The 20,670-nt window shown below is 43.3% G+C and overlaps 1 protein-coding gene and 1 long non-coding RNA gene across 6 annotated transcripts in view; one reads left to right on the forward strand and one right to left on the reverse strand.

Annotated features, from left to right (window-relative positions):
* Positions 1-11,065, forward strand: part of LOC112677653 (uncharacterized) — a 52,860-nt gene extending 41,795 nt beyond the window's left edge. The window contains exon 5 of the long non-coding RNA XR_007413217.1: positions 9,905-11,065. This is a non-coding gene — a long non-coding RNA (uncharacterized LOC112677653). The remainder of the gene's footprint in view (positions 1-9,904) is intronic.
* The window catches only part of FAM222B (family with sequence similarity 222 member B), an 83,520-nt gene extending 62,979 nt beyond the window's left edge, over positions 1-20,541 (reverse strand). The window contains exon 1 of one of the 5 annotated variants that reach the window (XM_035721544.2): positions 20,520-20,541. The gene's annotated coding sequence lies outside the window, so the exon portion shown is untranslated. Of the gene's footprint in view, positions 1-11,865; positions 11,945-12,070; positions 12,230-20,519 lie in introns of those variants that run through there. The other 4 variants (XM_025476360.3, XM_035721543.2, XM_025476365.3 and 1 more) reach the window with 4 other exon arrangements.
* Between the last annotated feature and the right edge of the window lie 129 nt (positions 20,542-20,670).

The following is a 20,670-nucleotide window of genomic DNA, read 5'->3' on the forward strand; positions in this document are numbered from 1 at the left end:
CGAGAGAGAGCACATGAGCGTGCACAAGTGGGGGTGGAGGTGGGCAGAGGCAGAGGGAAAAGAGAGAATCCTCAAGCAGATACCACACTGAGTGCAGAGCCTGACACAGGGCTCAAACCCAGGACCTTAAGATCATGAGCTGAGCCAAAGTTGGAGGTTTGGGTATGCCGGGGTGGCTCAGCGGTTGAGTGCCTGCCTTCAGCTCAGGGCGTGATTCTGGAGTCCAGTATTGAGTCCTGCATTGAGCTCCCTGCATGGAGCCTGCTTCTCCCTCTGCCTATGTCTCTGCCTCTCTCTGTGTCTCTCATGAATAAATAAATAAAATCTTAAAAAAAAAAAATCAAAACATGGGCAGCCCCGGTGGTTTAGCGGTTTAGTGCTGCCTTCAGCCCAGGGTGTGATCCTGGAGATCTGGGATCGAGTCCCACGTCGGGCTCCCGGCATGGAGCCCGCTTCTCCCTCTGCCTGTCTCTGTGTGTCTCTAATAAATAAATAAATAGTCTTTAAAAAAATTAAATTAAGTTAAATTAAATTAAAATAAATAAAATAAAATAAAATAAAATAAAATAAAATAAAATAAAATAAAATAAAATAAAATAAAATAAAAAAACGAAGTTGGAGGGCAGCCCCGGTGGCGCAGCGGTTTAACACCGCCTGCAGCCCGGGGTGTGATCCTGGAGACCCAGGATCCAGTCCCACATTGGGCTCCCTGCTTGGAGCCTGCTTCTCCCTCTGCCTGTGTCACTGCCTCTCTCTCTGTCTCTATGAATAAATTAAAGAAAAAAAAAAAACTTAAAAAAAAAACAAAGTTGGAGGCTTAAGCAACTAAACCACCCAGGCTTCCCAAACTTCTTGTGTTTTACAAACAATGGTCCCTCTGCTGTCAGTAAACTTCCCTCATTCTTCAACTAATTCTTACTCACCCTTCAGGTCTTTCCTGGAGGACATTCCTCCATCCACAAGCGTTTCTTGATCCCCTAAATATGCATCAAGGGTTAACCTGTTTCTACTGTACCCTGAGGACCTCTAACATCACTCTAGATAAATAGGGGGGCCTGGGTGGCTCAGTCAGTTAAGTGTCTGACTCCTGGTTTTGGCTAAGGTCATGATATCAGGGTCGAGGGATCAAGCCCCATGCTGGGCTCAGCATGTTATCTACTAGAGATTATCTCCCTCCCCCTTTCCCTCTGCTCCCCCCCACCTGCCTGCACATGCTCTCCCTAAAATGAACAGTCTTTAAAACAAATAAATAATAAAACTTTAAACAAAAAAGAAATGCTGGGGATCCCTGGGTGGCGCAGCGGTTTGGCGCCTGCCTTTGGCCCAGGGCATGATCCTGGAGACCCGGGATCGAATCCCACATCGGGCTCCTGGTGCATGGAGCCTGCTTCTCCCTCTGCCTATGTCTCTGCCTCTCTCTCCTTCTCTCTCTGTGACTATCATAAATAAATAAATAAAAAAAAAAAAAACAAAAAAAAAACAAAAAAAAACAAAAAAGAAATGCTTGTTATTTTTTGTGGGATTTTTCTTTTAGTCCTTATCTTTTAGAGAAATATACAGAAATATTAATTTATGAATCTGGGATTTGTTTAAAAATACCTTGGGTAGGTTAATCAGTAGGAGCAACATAGATAACACAAGATGGACACGAGTTGACAATTACTGTAACAGTGATAGGAATTCATTATACCGATGTTTACTCTTGCTTCTATTTGAAATTTTCCATTATAAAGAGGTAAAAAGAAAACCTACCTACAGAATTAATTTTCTCTTTAACTTTAAATCTCCAAGGAAAGGGAGAAAAGGAGAGGTATGGGGAGTTAAGTCTTGAATCAAGTTGAGACCCTAGGGATGTCTGTGATTTCCAGCATTTGATTCTCCTGTCAAAGCCAGGCATCCTGTTTAATGTCAATATTTAAAATGTTTAGTAAAGTCAACCAACAACTTTAGATACTATGCATATTACTTCCTTTCACAAAACATGTTTTTCCTTTTATTTCAAAATCATAAACTACGAAAAAGCACCTAAATCATAGGAAACTGCCCTTCCAGAAAACAACAGCATGTGTATCTTTCACTTATCATTCGGTATATTTATTTCAGTGTTTTCAGTTCTTATATAACTGGTGAAAAAGCTACGGAGTAGCAGATGAGACAGTTGGCTTGAATTCCTAATACCAACTCTGAACCAACCTGGCACTGGTTCAAAATTGTCCTATGGTCTGCTGAGGCTCTAGTTCATAAAAAAACATCTAGTTTCCAATCAGAGGCATTCAGTGGAATAGACTCCTTTCCCTCCTATATTTATAACTGATGGTGGAAAAAGGAGTTTTCAGGGTAGCTGGCTGGATCAGTCGGTAGAGCATGAGTCTCTTGATCTCAGGGTCATGACTTCAAGCTCCACATTGGGTGTGGAGCCTACTTAAGGAAGGGGAAGGGAAGGAAAAGGGAAAGGAGGGGCACCTGGGTAGCTCAGGGGTTAAGCATCTATCTGCCTTTGGCTCAGGTCGTGGTTCCCAGGGTCCTGGGATAAAGTCCCGCATCGGGCTCCTGTTGAGGAGCCTGCTTCTCTCTCTGCCTGTGTCTCTTTTTTTTTTTTTTTTTTAAAGATTTTATTTATTTATTCATGATAGTCACACAGAGAGAGACAGAGAGAGGCAGAGACACAGGCAGAGGGAGAAGCAGGCTCCATGCAGGGAGCCCGACGTGGGATTCGATCCCGGGTCTCCAGGATCACGCCCGGGGCCAAAGGCAGGCGCCAAACCGCTGCGCCACCCAGGGATCCCTCTGCCTGTGTCTCTAATGAACAAATAAATAAAAGCTTAAAAAAAGGGGGGGGGCGGGGGGAGAAAATTTCACTGGGGAGCCCAGCTAGATTAGTTGGTAGAGCAGCATGCAACTCCATCTTGGGGTCATGGGTTCAAGCCCCATGTTGGGTGGGTGTAGAAATTACTTAAATGAATAAATAAATGGGGCACCCGGGTGGTTCAGTGGTTGAGCATCTGCCTTCCTCTCAGGTCATGAACCAGGGGTCTTAGGATTGAGTCCCAAATCAGGCTCTTTAAAGGGAGCCTGCTTCTCCCTCTGCCTCTGTGTCTCTCATGGGTAAAAAATAAAATAAAAAAAATTTTAAATTTTTAAAAAGATTTTATTTATTTATTCATGAGAGAGAGAGAGAGAGAGAGAGAGAGGCAGAGACACAGGCAGAGTCGGAGAAACAGGCTCCAAGCAGGGAGCCCGACGCGGGACTCGATCCCAGGTCTCCAGGATCATGCCCTGGGCTGAGGGCGGCGCTAAACAGCTGAGCCACGGGGGCTGCCCTATTTTTTAATTTTTTTATTGTAGTTCGATTTGCCAACACATAGTATAACACCCAGTACTCATCCCATCAAGTGCCCATCACCCAGTCACTCCATACCCCCGCCCACCTCCCCTTACACTACCCCTTCTTTTCCCAGACTTAGGAGTCTCTCATGTTTTGTCACCCTCTCTAATTTTTCCCACTCATTTTCCCTCCTTTCCCCTATAATTCCTTTAAATTAAAACTTAAAAAAATGGAAAAATAAGGAAAAGTATTAGCACTGTCTGAATTACTACCATAGAAAAGATACTTAGTACCACATTCCCATAATGCCAATCCCTCCAGATGATGTGAATGAATAGCATACAAAGCAGCTGGAACACAGACTCACAGGGTAATCACATTGACTTTAACTATTATTTATAGTCTAATGATATCTAGATCTAGATCTGTATCTCCACTCTAAACCTTTCTACTAAACTCAAGACCCAAATATGTAGAAGTTTGTTTTTTTAAGATTTTATTTATTCATGAGACACAGAGAGAGAGAGAGAGAGAGGCAGAGACACAGGCAGAGGGAGAAGCAGGCTCCATGCAGGGAGCCCGATGCGGGACTCGATCCCGGGGCTCCAGGATCATGCCCTGGGCCGAAGGCAGGCCCAAACCAGGGATCCCCAAATATCCAGAAGTTTATTGGACATTTGCTCCTGGATTTTCCTGACACCTCAAATCTAATATACCTAAATCAAATTCATTTTCCCTCAAATGTAACACTGTCTTACCCCTGTATTACCTACCTTAGTTAATGACCTCGCCATTCATTTAGTTGCTCAAGCAAGCAAATTCAAATCCATCTTTGACGACTCCTTCTCCCTTACACATTCCCCAACATAATAAAGTCAGTAAGATCCTTCTGGTCAGTCTCCTAAAAAGCTCTTTAACCTGTTTACAATTCACCATTACCACTGTAATTGAGATCTTTAAGATATCTAAAGTGATCATCACACCAAGTCTCATAACCAATTAGTCTCCCTGCAGCCAATTTCACCCTTTAAAATCTAACTTCCACACTGCTAACAGTGTTACTTTTCTTAAACAGTGATCTGAATGTGTTCCTTACCTGACTAAAAACTCTCCTGTAACTCCCTAGCATCTACAAAACAAAATTCAGACCCCTCACCAAGGCCATTCACAATCTGGTATCTTTCACCTCACTTCATTCCATTCCATCCTCATGCTCCATGATCTAGCCACATTAAACCACTGGCCCACAGGTCCATACTCCTATACCTCAGCGCCCTTATGCAAGCTGTTCTCTGTATTTTGAAACACTATCCTCTCTAATCCTTTTTTTGTTGAAGCAGCCAAATTGTATTCATCCTCTAAAACCCAACTAACCCTGAGGTGCCTGGGCGGCTCAGTCTATTGAGCACCTGACTCTTGGTTTCGCCTCAGGTCATGATCTCAAGGTCTTGAAACTGAACCCTGCACAGGGTTCCCCACTCAGCATGGAGTCTGCTTGAGATTCCCATAAAGCTCCCTCTCCTTCTGCCCTTCCCATGCTTTCTCTCTCAAATAAATAAACAAGTAAATCTCTAAAAATTAAACAAATAAATAAGACCCAACTCGGGACGCCTGGGTGGCTCAGCGGTTAAGCGTCTGCCTTCAGCTCAGGGAATGATCCTGGTGTCCTGGGATCGAGTCCTGCATCGGGCTCCCTGAACGGAGCCTGCTTCTCCTCCCTCTGCCTATGTCTCTGCCTCTCTCTCTGTGTCTCTTGTGGATAAATAAATAAAATCTTAAAAGATAATAATAATAAGACCCAAGTCTTTCTCTAGGAAGCTTTTTTCAACCATCCCATCCTCCCACCAGTGGTCCCACAGTACTTAGTGCAAATCTCTAGGATAGCACTTACTATGCTAATTCATAATCATTTATGCATTAGTCTCTAATTAAAATGTGCGCTCTTGGGGTGCCTGGCTGGCTCAGTTGGTAGAACATGTGAGTAGATCTCAGGGTTGTGAGTTTGAGCCCCAGATTGTATGTAGAGATTACTAAAGAAAATAAACAGGGGGCCCTAGGTGTTGCAGTCAGTTAAGCATTGGACTCTTAGTTTCAGCTCAGATCATGATCTTGGAGTGGAGAGATAGAGCCTGGGTAGGACTTTGCACTCAGTGCAGAGTCAGGACACATTCTCCCTCTGCCTCTTCCCTACTGCATGCTCGCTCGCTCTCTCTCTCTCTCAAATAATCTTTTTAAATTAAATAAACACACACATTAATTAACCAATTAAAATATATTTTTTAAAACGTGTGCTTTTTAGGGGCACCTGCCTGGCTCAGTTGGTAGAGCATGCGAGGCTTGATCTTGGTTGTCATGAGTTCAAGCCCCACGATGAGTCTCTAAGATTCATCCTTACAAACAAGAATTATTCATATTTTTAATTCCAGTGCCAGCACAATGCCTAACACACAGTAGACACTTAAATGTCTGCTGAATTTGATTGCTGAAAGGATCAATTCCAACATTTTTTAATGAGACCAGAGACCGGGATCCCTGGGTGGCGCAGCGGTTTAACGCCTGCCTTTGGCCCAGGGCGTGATCCTGGAGACCCGGGATCGAATCCCACGTCGGGCTCCCGGTGCATGGAGCCTGCTTCTCCCTCTGCCTATGTCTCTGCCTCTCTCTCTCTCTCTCTGTGACTATTATAAATAAATTTTTAAAAATTATTTTTTAATTTTTAAAAAGAGAGACCAGAGACCAAAAAGCTTAAGACATTCAAACCTGGTTTTGGTTTACTGGTGAAAAGAAAAGACACCACACAAATTCATGCTATTTCTACTTTTTCATATTTTTCCCTACTAGCTTCAGGGTTAGTAGCCAGAAACTTAGTAACTAAGTTTATTAAACCACTCTTTAAATGACCTATATTTTCCCAAGAAACAGTACAATACAATGCTATACTAAACCACCATTTTATAACTGAACCTTAAATCTGGTAACTTATTGCCCTCCTTGTATTAAATGCATTTTTAAGGGTACCTGAGTGATTCAGTTAAGTATATGACTCTTGGTCTCAGTTCAGGTCTTGATCCATGTAGTGAGTTTAAGCCCCACATTGGGCTCCACACTGGGCACGAAGCCTACTTCATTTATTTTTATTTAAGATTTTTTTTTAATTTAAGATTTTATTTATTTATTCATGAGAGACAGAGAGAGAGAAAGAGAGAGAGGCAGAGACATAGGCAGAGGGAGAAGCAGGCTCCACGCAAGGAGCCTGATGCAGGGCTCGATCCCGGGATCACGACCAGAGCCGGAGGCAGACACCCAACCGCTGAGTCACACAGGTGTCCCAAAGCCTACTTTTAAAATAAATAAATAAATAAATAAATAAATGCATTTTTAGGGGCACCTACCTGGCTCGGATGGAAGGGCATGTGATTCCTGGCCTTGGGGTCATGAGTTTGAGCCCCATACTGGGGTACAGATACTACTTAAATAAATAAAACTTTTTTTTAATAAATAAAACTTTAAAAAATATATAAAATAAAAATAAATGCATTTTTTAAAAGATTTTATTTTTTTTACTAAAGATTTTATTTATTTATTCATGATAGACATAGAGAGAGAGAGAGAGGCAGAGAAACAGGCAGAGGGAGAAGCAGGCTCCATGCAGGGAGCCCGATGTGGGACCCGATCCTGGGTCTCCAGGATCAGGCCCTAGGCTGAAGGTGGTGCTAAACCGCTGAGCCACCAGGGTTGCCCTAACTTTTTGAGACAGAGATAGCACAAGCAGGGAGAAGGGGAGAAGGAGAACCAGACTCCCTACTGAGCAAGGAGCCCTACAGTACAGGGCTGGATCCCAGAATCATGACCTGAGTCAAAGGCAGATGCTTAACCAACAGTCACTCAGGTCCCCCCTAAATGCATTTTTAATAAAGAAAATTTAGCATTTTTCCTCTTGAGTTGTATCTCCTATCACTCTAAGCTACAAAGCTCTAAAAGGGGCATAATCAAAAAAAAATAAAATAAATTTTTAAAAAGAGGGCATAATCGAGACTTGATAGACAGAAAGACAGAAATAGATATTAAACACTTCTCTGCTGAGAAAGCATTCACCTCTCATCATTAGTACAGTGACTTCACACTTATCCCCACTCTGGTCAGCTGTGAAGCTTCAACCCTACCCCTGGCCACTTTGCTTCTCACACTACTCTCACTTCCCACTTTATTATATTAGTATCATCTTTTTAGAGTTCCTATTACATTTTAGGAGTTGAAACCCAAGAATCAGGCTCAGTGTCTTCTGAAAATGTTCTAAGCTTCCTGTCCTGCTCTGCTGCATTATACAATGCTACTCTGCCAAAGTCTTAGCTCATTTCCTCCACCTTCTTGTCCTGATATGGTGGTACACATCAATCATGCCCTCTCCCTTTCCATTTTCAGACTTTACTCTCTGCTTGGAATGCCCTATCTACCTTGTCCATCTATCAGCATCACACAGGTTATGCAAGGGGCCTTTACTGACAATACCTGCACCCAGACTTCCATCAACTCTCACAAGTTGTACCTCCCTCTAGTAGAGCACATACTGTATTTCATCAATTCTAAGACATACTGTTCTTCCCACATTTCTTTAAAAACAGGATATATCTTACAACTGATGGCATGCCAGTCTCATTAGCAGCATTTCTTTCTTTCTTGTTAAAGTAACTGTGAGCTTTACAACCTGACACCACAGATTTGATGAAATAAGGTATTAGATTCTGTAGCAATTACTTTATATACTTCTTTTTCCTCCACTAAACTGTAAATTGAGAGAGCAAGGGCTACATTATAAACATCTCCGACCAGCATAGATTTAAGCACTCAACAAATACTAGTTAGATAGCATTTATTCAGCATTTGCTAAGTATTAAGTACTATCCTAAGCATTTTATTTGTACTAATACATTTAACCCTCAAAACAACCCATGCAGTAAGTACAGTTATTACAGATGGAGAAACTGAGGTTAAGAAACAGAGGTAAACTCATTCAAAGATTCACAAAGTTGCAGAAGATTTGAACTCACGTTTGTGGATTATGATTTATACTGCTGGTTATCATTTTTCCATTCAGCAAATATTTTTTATTTAAGATTTATTTGCTTATTTGGGCAGCCCCAGTGGCGCAGCGGTTTGGCGCCGCCTGCAGCTCAGGGCGTGATCCTGGAGACCCTGGATTAAGTCCCACATCAGGCTCTCTGCATGGAGCCTGCTTCTCTCTCTGCCTGTGTCTCTGCCTCTCACTCTCTCTCTGTGTCTCTGTAAATAAATAAATAAAATCTTAAAAAAAAAAAAAAGATTTATTTGCTTATCTGAGAGAGAGAAAGCACACTTAAGACAACTGGGGGAGGGGTAGAGGAAAAGAATCTGAAACAGATTCCCCATCAAGTACCAGCCCAACATGGGCTGGATCTCACGATCCTGAAATCCTGACCTGAGCCAAAATCAGAGTCAAACGCTTAACTAACCAAGCCTCCCAGGCAGGGCCCCCATTCAGTAAATATTTAAAGAGCAATTATTCTAGGGCCACTATGTACTGTGCTAAACACTGGTAAGCAAAACTGGGTCCTCAGAAGGCTACTCTGAATCATATATCCATTCTTGAATCCTTCACCCTCCAAACACCAGAATAACCTACAAATTCACTAAGTTAAATCTCTTTCCTCTTTACTTTTCCTTTTTAATGTCTTCCCTTATAACCCTCCCTTAAAGTTTTTAGCACTCTATCAAGAACCAAACATGACAAAAAACAACAAAAAAACCTTTGTGCTCAATTATTAGCAGCTGTGAAAGTATCACAAAGGACAATTCAGTTTAGGAATGGGTGGCAAGATCAAAAGGGCTCTAAAGGAACAAAGGTTCTGTTCACAAGCAAATATTCAAAGTAAAAAAAGAGGTAAAAATACTATAATTTTGTTATTTCTTAACATCATAATTTTGTTTTTAAATAGACTATTTTAAAAAGTTTTCCCCTGGGGCACCTGAGTGGCAGTTCAGTTGGTTAAGGATCCCACATTTGATCTCAGGGTTGTAACTTCAAGTTCCAAGTTGGGCACTGTAGTGGGTGTAGAGCTTGCTTTTTTTTTTTTTTTTTTTTTAGAGCTTGCTTAATTAATTAATTAGTTAATTAATTAAATCCCAAGGCATGAGATTTTTTTAATTACTAATTTTATCAGAATAAAAATGAGTTAGTAACCATTAATTCCTTTTTAGCCCTTGCTTTCTCAGAAACTTATGAAAAGTCCTGACATTCCCACTTTGTTTTTATTGTTGTTAGAATATTTTACTTATTTAAAGATTTGAAAGAGAGAGAGCATGCACATGCACAAGCGCGAGCAGCAGTGGCAGAGAGGGAGAGAAAGAATTCCAAGCAGACTCCATGCTGAGCACGGAGTTTGATGCAGGCTCCATCTCAGGACCCTGAGATCATGACCTGAGCTGAAACCAAGAGTCCAACGCTTAACTGTGCCACCCAGGCACCCTTTACTTCCCCACTTATGACAGACTGCTCACATAACAGGTAATCAAAGCACTGACCATGCCCTTTCTCTCCCGCAGGGGAAGATTCTATTTGGTTCATCTACTACATAAAAATAACCAAAAATAGGAAAAAAAGAATAGAAAGGACAGGAAATTCTCTTCACAGCTGAACAAACCTCTATCATTTTAACATAACACAGACGGCATTATGGAATTATTTGAACCAATGGAAATTTCCAGTAGAGGGAAAAATACATTACCAAAATTAAAAACAAATATCCAATTACTAAAATAAAATAGGACAGCGAGGCCAGCTCTAACATTTTATACCTCTATTTCATCTTCTGTGTGGGAGTCAAAAACAGAATAAATTTGTATTCTGTAAAAGACCAATGAAAAGAGTAACAAGTGCTTTCGTTTTTAAATTATCCTTTAAAAAAAGAAGAATCGATGTTATGGATAATTACCAGAGAACCAAGGAACTACAGCAAAAACTTAAAGATAACCTATCACTGTGCATTTCCAGGAAAAAGCGGTAAAACAAGTTTTACCAGATGGAGAAGTTAAAGACACCTGGGGTTCATTTCCCCCATTCCTATAAAATAATTCACCGTTCTTATCTGAGAATCTTTAAGGATCTAGTACAGCCACTCCCCTACCTTTGCTCAGATGAAAGACAAATCACTCACTAATTTCCAAAAGGCCTCTCCATTTCAAGCTTTCAATCAATCTTCATAGCCAGCAAAAGCTGAAGCATCCGTCTCCTTCTGTCCTTCTGAAAGAAGTTTCATCTCTTTCAAAAGCAGTGGCTAGAAAGCCATTTTCTCTCTCTAGAAGCACAAGGTTTAACTCTGTCCTCTGCTTTGTCTATCCTAAATAACAACAAGAATAACAACAAAGCCTCATGAGTGCTCCTTCAGCCTCGCAGAAAAGAACCAGCCACCTTCTGGCTCTCGCACAGCTGCTTCTGTCTTTCTCTGAAAGACACTCCACCCTGGAGGTTCCACAGGCAGAATAACAAAAAGTGGAGCTGAAAAAGCTGCTATATGCTTATCTGACCTCCAAAATAGAGACAGGGCCCTCAAGCAACCAGAAACTCCCTAGCAAAAGAAAACTTTTTTTACAGTTTAAAAATAACAAATTGTATTTGCACATCCCCCTTTGTGCAGCCCTCCCAGCTTGTCTCAAACTAGTTGTCTCAACTCATAATAAAGCACATTAATACCAACTGTGTTATAAGACAAGGAACATGAGTAAGCTATGTTCTGAAAGCATTTAACAGATTGGCCCCTCCATTCTCTATTTCCTTCCTCTTGAGTAAGGAGCTACACACCATTTGTAAAAATGCCCAAGAGTATTTTTCCTACACAAGTCTGATGGCTAATTAGTCACATCACAAACTGGTATTTTTGCACATGATCCACCGTGCCTACGTAGAACGCACATATGTGCCTACTGAGGTTTTACAAACAATATGCTTCGCCTTGACAAAGAAATCAATCATTCTACTAATGACGGCAAGGTCTAAAATCCAGTAATATCGTGGTAATGTAGTACCATCGGCATAGTATCTACAATTTACAATCTTCATCAACAATCTCAAGCACATACATGATGCTTGCAATAGCCCACTGAAGCACCCCACATGTTTAGAGGTTCAGAAAGGTTAAGTGGGACCGGCCCAAGGTTATATCTATCAGCCTTATCAATGGTGGACGTGGTTTCGAGCCTGTCAGACTCTAAGCCCCCTAGCTTTTTCCCCTAGATCCCTCCCAGCTTTAAACAGAGGGCTCCCGACTCCCATCCTCCACCCAGAAAAGCCCATGACTCCGGGCGACCGGCCCTTCCCTGCCTGGATCAGAGTTAGCTTCTTCTGCTCCAGCAGGGCTTTCATCCTCCACCACCCTCCCCCCGCGACCATTCTCTGAAAGAAGCGGAAAGGGAGAGGCGACCGAAAGCTCCTGGGGGAAGGGATGATGACAAACGGGGAAGCGCGGGACACTGCCCTGCCGAGGGCTCCCTCCCTCTGCAGCACTCACCTCCTTCCCTCCGCCAAGCTGTCCGGCCCCGGCGCGGGCGATCCGGCCACCTATGCCCCAAATTCTCCCATCATCACCTCAAACTGTCCCTCCCCCACGCCCCTTCGCCTCCGACAGAGCCCCTCCCGCTCCGAAGTCGAGGTATCCTTCCACCAGGCCACCCCTCTTCTCTCTCGGCGTCCACCCCTCTTCCACCATCACTCACTGTCGGTGACTGGGCCCGGCCCTCATGGCTGCTCCGTAGCCGCCCGCCGCCGCCACCGCTGCTCCACGCCCCGGCCCCTCAGTAGCCGCCGCCGCCGTCGGGACTCGCCGGGAGCCGCTCATGCGCCTGCGCAGCCTGGAGTGCCGGGGCCCTCTACAGACTCCCGCGCCTGCGCAGCCCGCGCCGAGGCGTCTTCTTCAGTGCCTGATGCCCTGGACAGCCCCCACCACCACCACCACCACCACCACCACCACCACCTCGGGTCTCAGGTGGATATGGCCGCTGGCCTCGAGGACTTGTTAGGCTTACAGGCTTTGGCGGCTGACCCTAGGTCCAAGGCCTCTGGATTATCTTGCCTATGTTTACTAAGTGCCTGGGCCGAGATGCCCATAAGGAGCCATAGACATAATGACACTTTTAAGATTCTGGATCCTACTTACACTTAAAGCTCTGAATGCAGGTGCTCTGAGGTGACTGATAACGAACTTGGATATCTTTCAAGAAGACGATCACATCTAGAATGCATTGGGGCTAATTGTGTAAGAAGCAACTTTGACATCCCATTATACACTACTGGCCAGGAACTGAGTGCTCCGAAGCCCCGAGCATCTTGTCAAGGAGGTGACTGCATTTAAACTTCTTTGGGACACTGTTAAATTCAGTCTGTCTATCAAGCGAATACTGTGTATTGGACAAAGATGTTCTAGGCATCTCATATCTGCTGCCATCAAGGAATTTGCAGGCTAGTAGTCCCCTACTTTCCAGCTCTCACTATGAAGCCTGGTCCTTGTGCAAATTGGTAAACAAAAACTAGACCTTTAGCCCAGGGAGACCCAACCATCAGCCCCTAGACCATTGTGCTGCCTTGGCATAGCCAAACAATAGATGAGGCTTAATTGAGTCTTGGGAATTCAACAATACAGACTTAACAGCTGAGGGCAATGCACTGCAGTAGAAGAGAAGAGGAGATACAGGACTAAACTTTCTCCATATTACCATGATCCCCATCTCATATCTAGCCCAGTCTTACCTCTACAGTTCAGAATTTGGAGAGAGAGGGACCAAGATATAATACAAGGCAAATGAAGTTCAAGGAGGAGAAGGGATGTCAGGGAGTAGTTCCATTCTTTCTGTGAAAGGTGTTAGAGAAAGCACAAAGCAAAAGAAAGCAACTTATAGAGAAAGCAAAAGCTACTCTTGATCTCAGGATCTGATATGAATGTTTAAACTCCTAATCTAAGGCTAAGGAGGGATGTCTGGGTGGCTCAGCAGTTGAACACCTGCCTTTGGCTCAGGGCATGGATTCCGTCCAAGGATGGAGTCCGCATCCGGCTCCCTGCATGGAGCCTGCTTCTCCCTCTGCCTACCTCTCTGCCTTTCTCTGTGGCTCTCATGAATAAATAAATAAATAAATAAATAAATAAATAAATAAATAAATAAATAAATAAATAAATAAAAACATATTTTAAAAAAGACTAAGGAAATTTTTCCCTCATTTTGAAAAGAAGCCAGAATAGGCCCTACAGTAAAGTTCGAGAATGCTGAAAATGGAGTGTCATTTATATTACTAATTACAGATTACTAATTAAAAATGCAGATGGGGTGCCTGGGTTGTGCAGTCGATTAAGCATCTGACTGACTCTTAGTTTTGGTGCAATTCGTGATCTCAGGAGGCATGAGATCAAGCCCAGTTTGGGGTTACACGCTCAGCACAAAGCTTGAGATTCTTTCTCCCTCTCTCTCTGCTCCTCCTGCTTGTTTTCTTCTCTCTCTCTCTCTAAAATAAATATTTTTTAAAATGCATATAATGGAATGCTCAAGTCACTAAGAAGTGAAAGGTTATTCCCTGTAGCACCTAGGAACCTGAGGATTTTTTACTCATCAGATACATGTGACTTTTACATACATAGCTATATGTTACTGTGGGAAAATAATGTATAGATTAGCATAATTCAGTCCCCAGAAAAGCAAATCTACACAAAATTGCACACTTCATGTATGAACTGCCTCCCACCTCTTGACATATATAGAGTAAAATACAATTGCTGACAGAGTAGGGTGGTAGGGCCCAGGACCAATCCCAGAAGCTAGCGCCTGACTTGGAAGAGTTGTCATTACTTGCAAAAGTATTATGCTTTGGAATGAGAGCACATTTGGCACCATGGGGAAATTGAAGAGCCAGAAAGAGGAATAATTAATATTGACACTATGTTCTGATGAATGGATGTATAAAAAAAAAAGGCCAAAAGCTGACCCCGAAACTTCCAGGAACCCTACTTTCCTAACTCTACCACCACATGCAATCAGTCCTCTGCTGGAATCTACATGATGATGATACAGCTTCTTTTTAAAAAAGTTTATTTATTTATTTAAGTAATCTTTATACCCAGTGTAGGGCTCAAACTCATGACCCCAAGATCAAGAGTCACACATTCATCTGACTGAGCCATCCAGGTGCCCTGGCAGCATATCTTCTTATATATGAATCATACGGGTTTCCTGAACCATTTCCCTATTTGAATTTCTTTTTTTAATATAGATTTATTTTTAAGTTTATTTTTAAGTAATCTCTATGCCCAAAGTGAGGCTCAAACTCACAACCCCAAGATCAAGAGTCCTATGCTCTTTTTTCTATTATTTTATTTATTTATTCATGAGAGACACAGAGAGAGAGGGGGGGGGCAGAGACACAGACAGAGAGAAAAGCAGGCCCCATGCAGGGAGCCTGACGTGGGACTCCCAGGTCTCCAGGATCACACCCCGGGGTGAAGGCAGCTCTAAACCGCTCAGCCACCAGGGCTGCCCCTCTTATTCTCTTTAGACTGAGCCAGCCAGGCGCCCCATCTCCTTGAATTGCTTACCAAGGGCAGAATAGCAGTTTTTTTTTTTCCTGCCAAGTATCGACTCACTATATCTAACGATAATCATTCAGAGAAGCACCTCTATTCCATTTTCAGACCATATGATTTGAACAGAGCACAGAAATTAGACCCAAGTCATTCAGCATGTAACATTCTCTAAGCTACAATGATTGTTTCAGGAATGGACATGTAGCCAAGTCAGAACCAAAATACACATGGAGAATTTTTCCTTTGGGGAAATCTGTTGCTTTTTCCAACTAAAACTGAATGTAAGATGTAAAATCTGGAGATGCTGCAGCCATGTCAACACCACAAAGGTAGAGCCAATCTATAGAAAGATATATTCAATCTATAGAAAGATCCTGAACAAAAATTTATTGAGTACACATTATGTGTTAGAAAATATTGTTGGTGTAGAAGATACAGCAGTGAACAATATATATTGTCCTTGTCCTCAGAGAACTTACAGTCTAGTAGAGGATATATAATAATAAACACTTGAATGACATTTACTATATGTCAAGGACTGTTCTAAGTCCTTTATGCATATCAGTTCTTTTCATCATCACAACAACCCTATCCCTATTTTATAGATAAGTAAATTTAAGAAGAGAGAAGTTACTTGCCTCGGATCACACAGTAAATAATGGAGCTGAGAATGAAATTCTGGATATCTGGCTCTATAATCTTTCTACTCAAATACTATATTATAAACTGCCTTATCATAGGAGGAAAAAAGATCCTAAGAGAATTAACCAGTCATGGAAGGAGTGACCTAAGGAGAGACCTGGAAGTGAGAAAGAATACCGGGCAATTGGAAGACTGAAAAAATTTCAATTGAGCTGAAAAAAGAGGAACGACAAGAGATAAGACTAGTGGAGATGCCTGCCTGGCTCAGTGCAAAGAGGATGCAGCTCTTGATCTTGGGGTCCTGAGTTTGAGCCCCATGTTGGGAGTAAAGATTACTAAAAATAAATAAACTTAAGAAGAGAGAGCGAGAGAGAAGTCTGGTAAAGTAAGCCACTGCCACATTAGTTTATACTTTATTCTGAGGGCAGTGAAGCAAGGGAGTGACTTGTTCAGATTGGGGCCATGAGCGGTTGGTAAGACTGTGAAGACTCTTCACAATGCTCTGATAGTATTTCAGGCACTGCAATAGGATTGCTGCAGGTAGTGAGAAATGCTTTGAGGAGGTGACATTTAAGCTGAGACCCGAAGAACATAGAAGGCAGAAATAGCAGATAAAGGCCCTAAGGCAGGGCAGCCCCGGTGGCGCAGCGGTTTAGCTCCGCCTGCAGCCCAGGGCGTGATCCTGGAGACCTGGATGAGTCCACGTCGGGCTCTCTGCATGGAGCCTGCTTCTCCCTCTGCCTATATTTCTGTGCCTCTCTCTGTGTGTGTGTCTCTATGAATAAGTAAATTTAAATTTTTTTTAAAAAGGCCCTGAGGCAGAAATGAGCTCAGTATATTCGAGAGATGGAAAGAAAGCTAGTGTACTGGACTCCTTGGGAGTAGAAGGAGGGCTCAAGGACATTGGATAAGTCTAGTGGTAATAGTTAGGCATTGGAGGGTTTTAATCATATCCTTCCATTTTTATCCCCTTAAATCTCTACAATCCATCTCTGTCCACCATCTTTGCTGCTATTTTAGTGAGAAACACACAGTGACATCTAGTTGAAAAAGGACTTCCAGATCAGGAAGTTTTGGGTTTTTGTTTTTCAAATGGAAGAGATTAAGCATTTTATCTTTTTTATTTTTTATTTTTATTTATTTTTTTTATTTTTTATTTATTTATGATAGTCACACACAGAGAGAGAGAGGCAGGCAGAGACACAGGCAGAGGGAGAAGCAGGCTCCATGCACCGGGAGCCTGATGTGGGATTTGATCCCGGGTCTCCAGGATCGCGCCCTGGGCAAAAGGCAGGCGCCAAACCGCTGCGCCACCCAGGGATCCCGCATTTTATCTTTTTTAAAGATTTTATTTATTTATTCATGAGAAACACACACACACACACACACACACACAGAAGCATATAGACACAGGCAGATGCATATAGACACAGGCAGAGGGAAAAGCAGGCTCCATGCAGGGAGCCTGATGTGGGACTTGATCCCAGGTGTCCAGGATCACACTCCAGGCTGCAGGCAGAGCTAAACCACTGCGCCACCAGGGCTGCCCCTTTTCTTTATTTTTTAAAAAAGATGTATTTATTTGAGAGAGAGAGCACGTGCAAGTAGGTGGGGGGTGAGTAGGGACAGACGAACTGAGAGAAACTCAAGCAGACTCTGAGTGCGGAGCTGGAGGCAGAGCTCAATCCCACAACCCCAAGATCATGACCTGAGCCGAAATCCAGTCTGACACTGGGACTCCTGAATGGCTCAGCCGTTGAGAGTCTTCCTTCAGCTCAGGGTGTGATCCTGGGGTTTGGGATTGAGTTCCACATTGGGCTCCCTGCAGGAAGCCTGCTTCTCCCTCTGCCTATGTCTCTGCCTCTCTCTCTGGGTCTCTCATGAAAAAAATAAATAAGGGATCCCTGGGTGGTGCAGCGGTTTAGCACCTGCCTTTGGTCCAGGGCGTGATCCTGGAGACCCGGGATCAAATCCCACGTCGGGCTCCTGGTGCATGGAGCCTGCTTCTCCCTCTGCCTGTGTCTCTGCCTCTCTCTCTCTCTCTGTGTGTGTGTGACTATCATAAATAAATAAAAATTAAAATAAATAAATAAAATATTTAAAAACAAAAAGTCTGACACTTAACCAACTGAGCCACCCAGGCACCCCTGAGCATTTTTTTAAAAAAGATTTTTATTAATTTGAGGGGTGGGGGTGGGGGAAGGGGCAGAAGGATAAGCAGACTCCCCCATTAAGCAGGGAGCCCAATGTGGTGCTCAATCCCAGGGCCCTGGGATCATGACCTGAAGGCATACACTTCACCAACTGAACCATCCAGGCACCTCAAGATTAAGCATTTTAAAAATAAATGCTGATGAGAGGAATATAGTACAGAGAGAAATTGTCTATATAGAAAAGTAAGAATATCGGGATCCCTGGGTGGTGCAGCGGTTTGGCGCCTGCCTTTGGCCCAGGGCACGATCCCGGAGACCCGGGATCGAATCCCACATCGGGCTCCCGGTGCATGGAGCCTGCTTCTCCCTCTGCCTGTGTCTCTGCCTCTCTCTCTCTCTGTGACTATCATAAATAAATAAATAAATAAATAAATAAATAAGGAAAAAAAAAGAAAAGAAAGAATAATTCATGGAAAAATGTTCCTGAATGGGGTAAAATAATTAGCTTTAAAATAAGGACATTTACTGAGAGCCTCCATTGTTCTAAATCCTCCATTTTTCTAAATCCTAGATTCAAATGGACACGTGATATTAGGTAGATGTGTTTATTATTTTCTTTTTTAAGATTTTATTTATTTATTCATGAGAGACACAGAAAAAGGCAGAGACACAGGGAGAGGGAGAAGCAGGCTCCATGCAGGGAGCCCTTGTGGGACTTAATCCCAGGATCCTGGGATCATGCCCTGAGCTGAAGGCAGATGCTCAACCACTGAGCCACCCAGGCATCCCTGTTTATTATTTTCTTCTTCATTTTACAGGCGATGAAACTGGCACTTGGAGAGTTGAAATAAGTTATCCAAACTCACACAGATAGTAAGTGGCAAGTTGACATATGAGCCCATCAGTCTATTTCATTTGATTAGCCTCTCCTAATCTCATAAAATACAAAATTTCCTCACAATATCCTTTGAGAGAAAATCTCCAGGAAAGAAGAGAATTAACAAAGCACTTTGACACATTTCCTCTAAGTTTTTGTGTTATCCCAGGGATTCTTCCAAGGCGTTATCCGTTGCCACTGCTGTAGTACTTAGCATATGTTCCTTGGATGACTTTGCATTTATTTACTCAAGCTCTTCAACCACTATTTAACCTGAAATTGCCCTTCACCCTAATTATAGTTGAAATGACATTTCACCTAACTGTCCATGGAAGAAGATTCATATTTTTCTGATTGCCAGCTGTCCTGTATTAAGTGGTATTTCTGTTCCTTGGGCACCCATATGCCCAAAGAACATCCAGAATGTCATGTGCCAGAAAGGTTGTTTCTTCTGCTAATAGAGCAGGCAGCCTGAAAGCTGGTGCCTGGTGCGATTTGCAAACCATCGACGCATTTAGCTGCCCAGTCTCTGTCAGTCCTGTGTCACTCAGAACTACTCTGAACACTCAGCCTCTCATTCCCACAAGAGCAGCCCAGTCAGTGGTTCCCACTATCTTTCCAACAAGTTTCCCCTCTCTGTCCTATATCATCAGTTTTCTCCTCTCCCCCTGGTCATTGCCATGAGCAAAAATCACCGTCTTAAAAAAAGAAAAGAAAATCCTTTCTTAACACTTCTCTGCCCCTCTTCTGTTACCACTCCCTTTTGTTCTGCTTCCCCAGATTTTTTTTCCTGGCTTTCTTCAATTACTTCTTTCATTTCTCTCTCCCACTCTCTTCTAAAACATTTCATTCATTTATTTGATAGAACACAAGCAGGGGGGGCAGCAGGCAGAGGGAGAGGAAGAAGCAGGATCCCCGCTGAGCAGAGAGCCCAACATGGGGCTTGACTCCAGGACCCTGGGATCATGACCTCAGCTGAAGGCAGACACTTAACTGACTGAGCCACCCAGGTGCTTTCTCTCTCTTTCTAAGGAAGCTCTCCACCCAACCCAACTTGGGGCTTAAACTCACAAGCCTGAGATCAAGTACTTCATGTTCTACCAACTAAGCCAGCTGGTTTTCCATTTTCCTCTCATTCCCTCTCAAACTCACTCCATTTAGGTTTTCTCTTCTTTTTAAGATTTTATTTATTTATTCATGAGAGACAGAGACAGAGAGTGAGGCAGAGACCTAGGCAGAGGGGGGAGAAGCAGGCTCCAGGCAGGGAGCCCAATGTGGGACTCAATCCCAGGACCCCAGGATCATGCCTTGGGCCAAAGGCAGACGCTCAACCACTGAGCCACCCAGGCCTCCTACTCCATTTAGGTTTTCACCTGGAACATGCTACCTGAACTGATTCTGTCAGGTCACTAGTATCTCTCTGTCTCCCTCTCTCTCTCGACCTCCAGGACACAAAATACTGAGGCAGATTTTTGTCCATTTTCTTCAGTCATACATCCCCAGCACCTGGACACGGCCTGTACATAGCATATGAATAAATCCCCAAGAGTTTGATTGAGAGGCTTCAAAGAATGAATAAAGCTTAAGGCCGCAAAATGACTAAGATGTAAGTTCCGCAGGCCACTAAGGCAATCTGAGGGATTGTAGGTGACTGTGCAGCTTCTCCCTTTAAGACCCTCTTGTTTTTCTTCAGAAAGGAATGTCCTCAGGGAGGAGATCGTAAGGGAGGTTAATAGATGGTAAACTGGGTCTGTGCCCCTGGGGAACACACACCCAGGGAGTACTCCCTACAAGAAGCTCGCATAAAGCAAAGGTGCAGACTGTTAGAGAACGCTGCTGACCAGCTAGGCCAAGCCGGGGGCTGGGGGAGGGAGGTGCTAGGGGAGGGTGTGCAAGCCTGAAACCAGAGAGAACTAAAAGGCCCTTACGGGGACCGGCGGAACAGCACCTGCTCCGGCTCCCACTACCTTTCCTCCTTCGATGCGTCAGTTTCTCCAGCTGGGAGAAGGCAGAAGCTAAGAGAAAGGTTTCTGCGCTTGGCCTCATGGGAGATGTAGTCTCTCAGGAGGCAGGGCTAGA

The sequence above is a fragment of the Canis lupus genome, chromosome 9 (assembly GCF_003254725.2).
Source record: "Canis lupus dingo isolate Sandy chromosome 9, ASM325472v2, whole genome shotgun sequence".
Classification (NCBI taxonomy): Eukaryota; Metazoa; Chordata; class Mammalia; order Carnivora; family Canidae; genus Canis; species Canis lupus.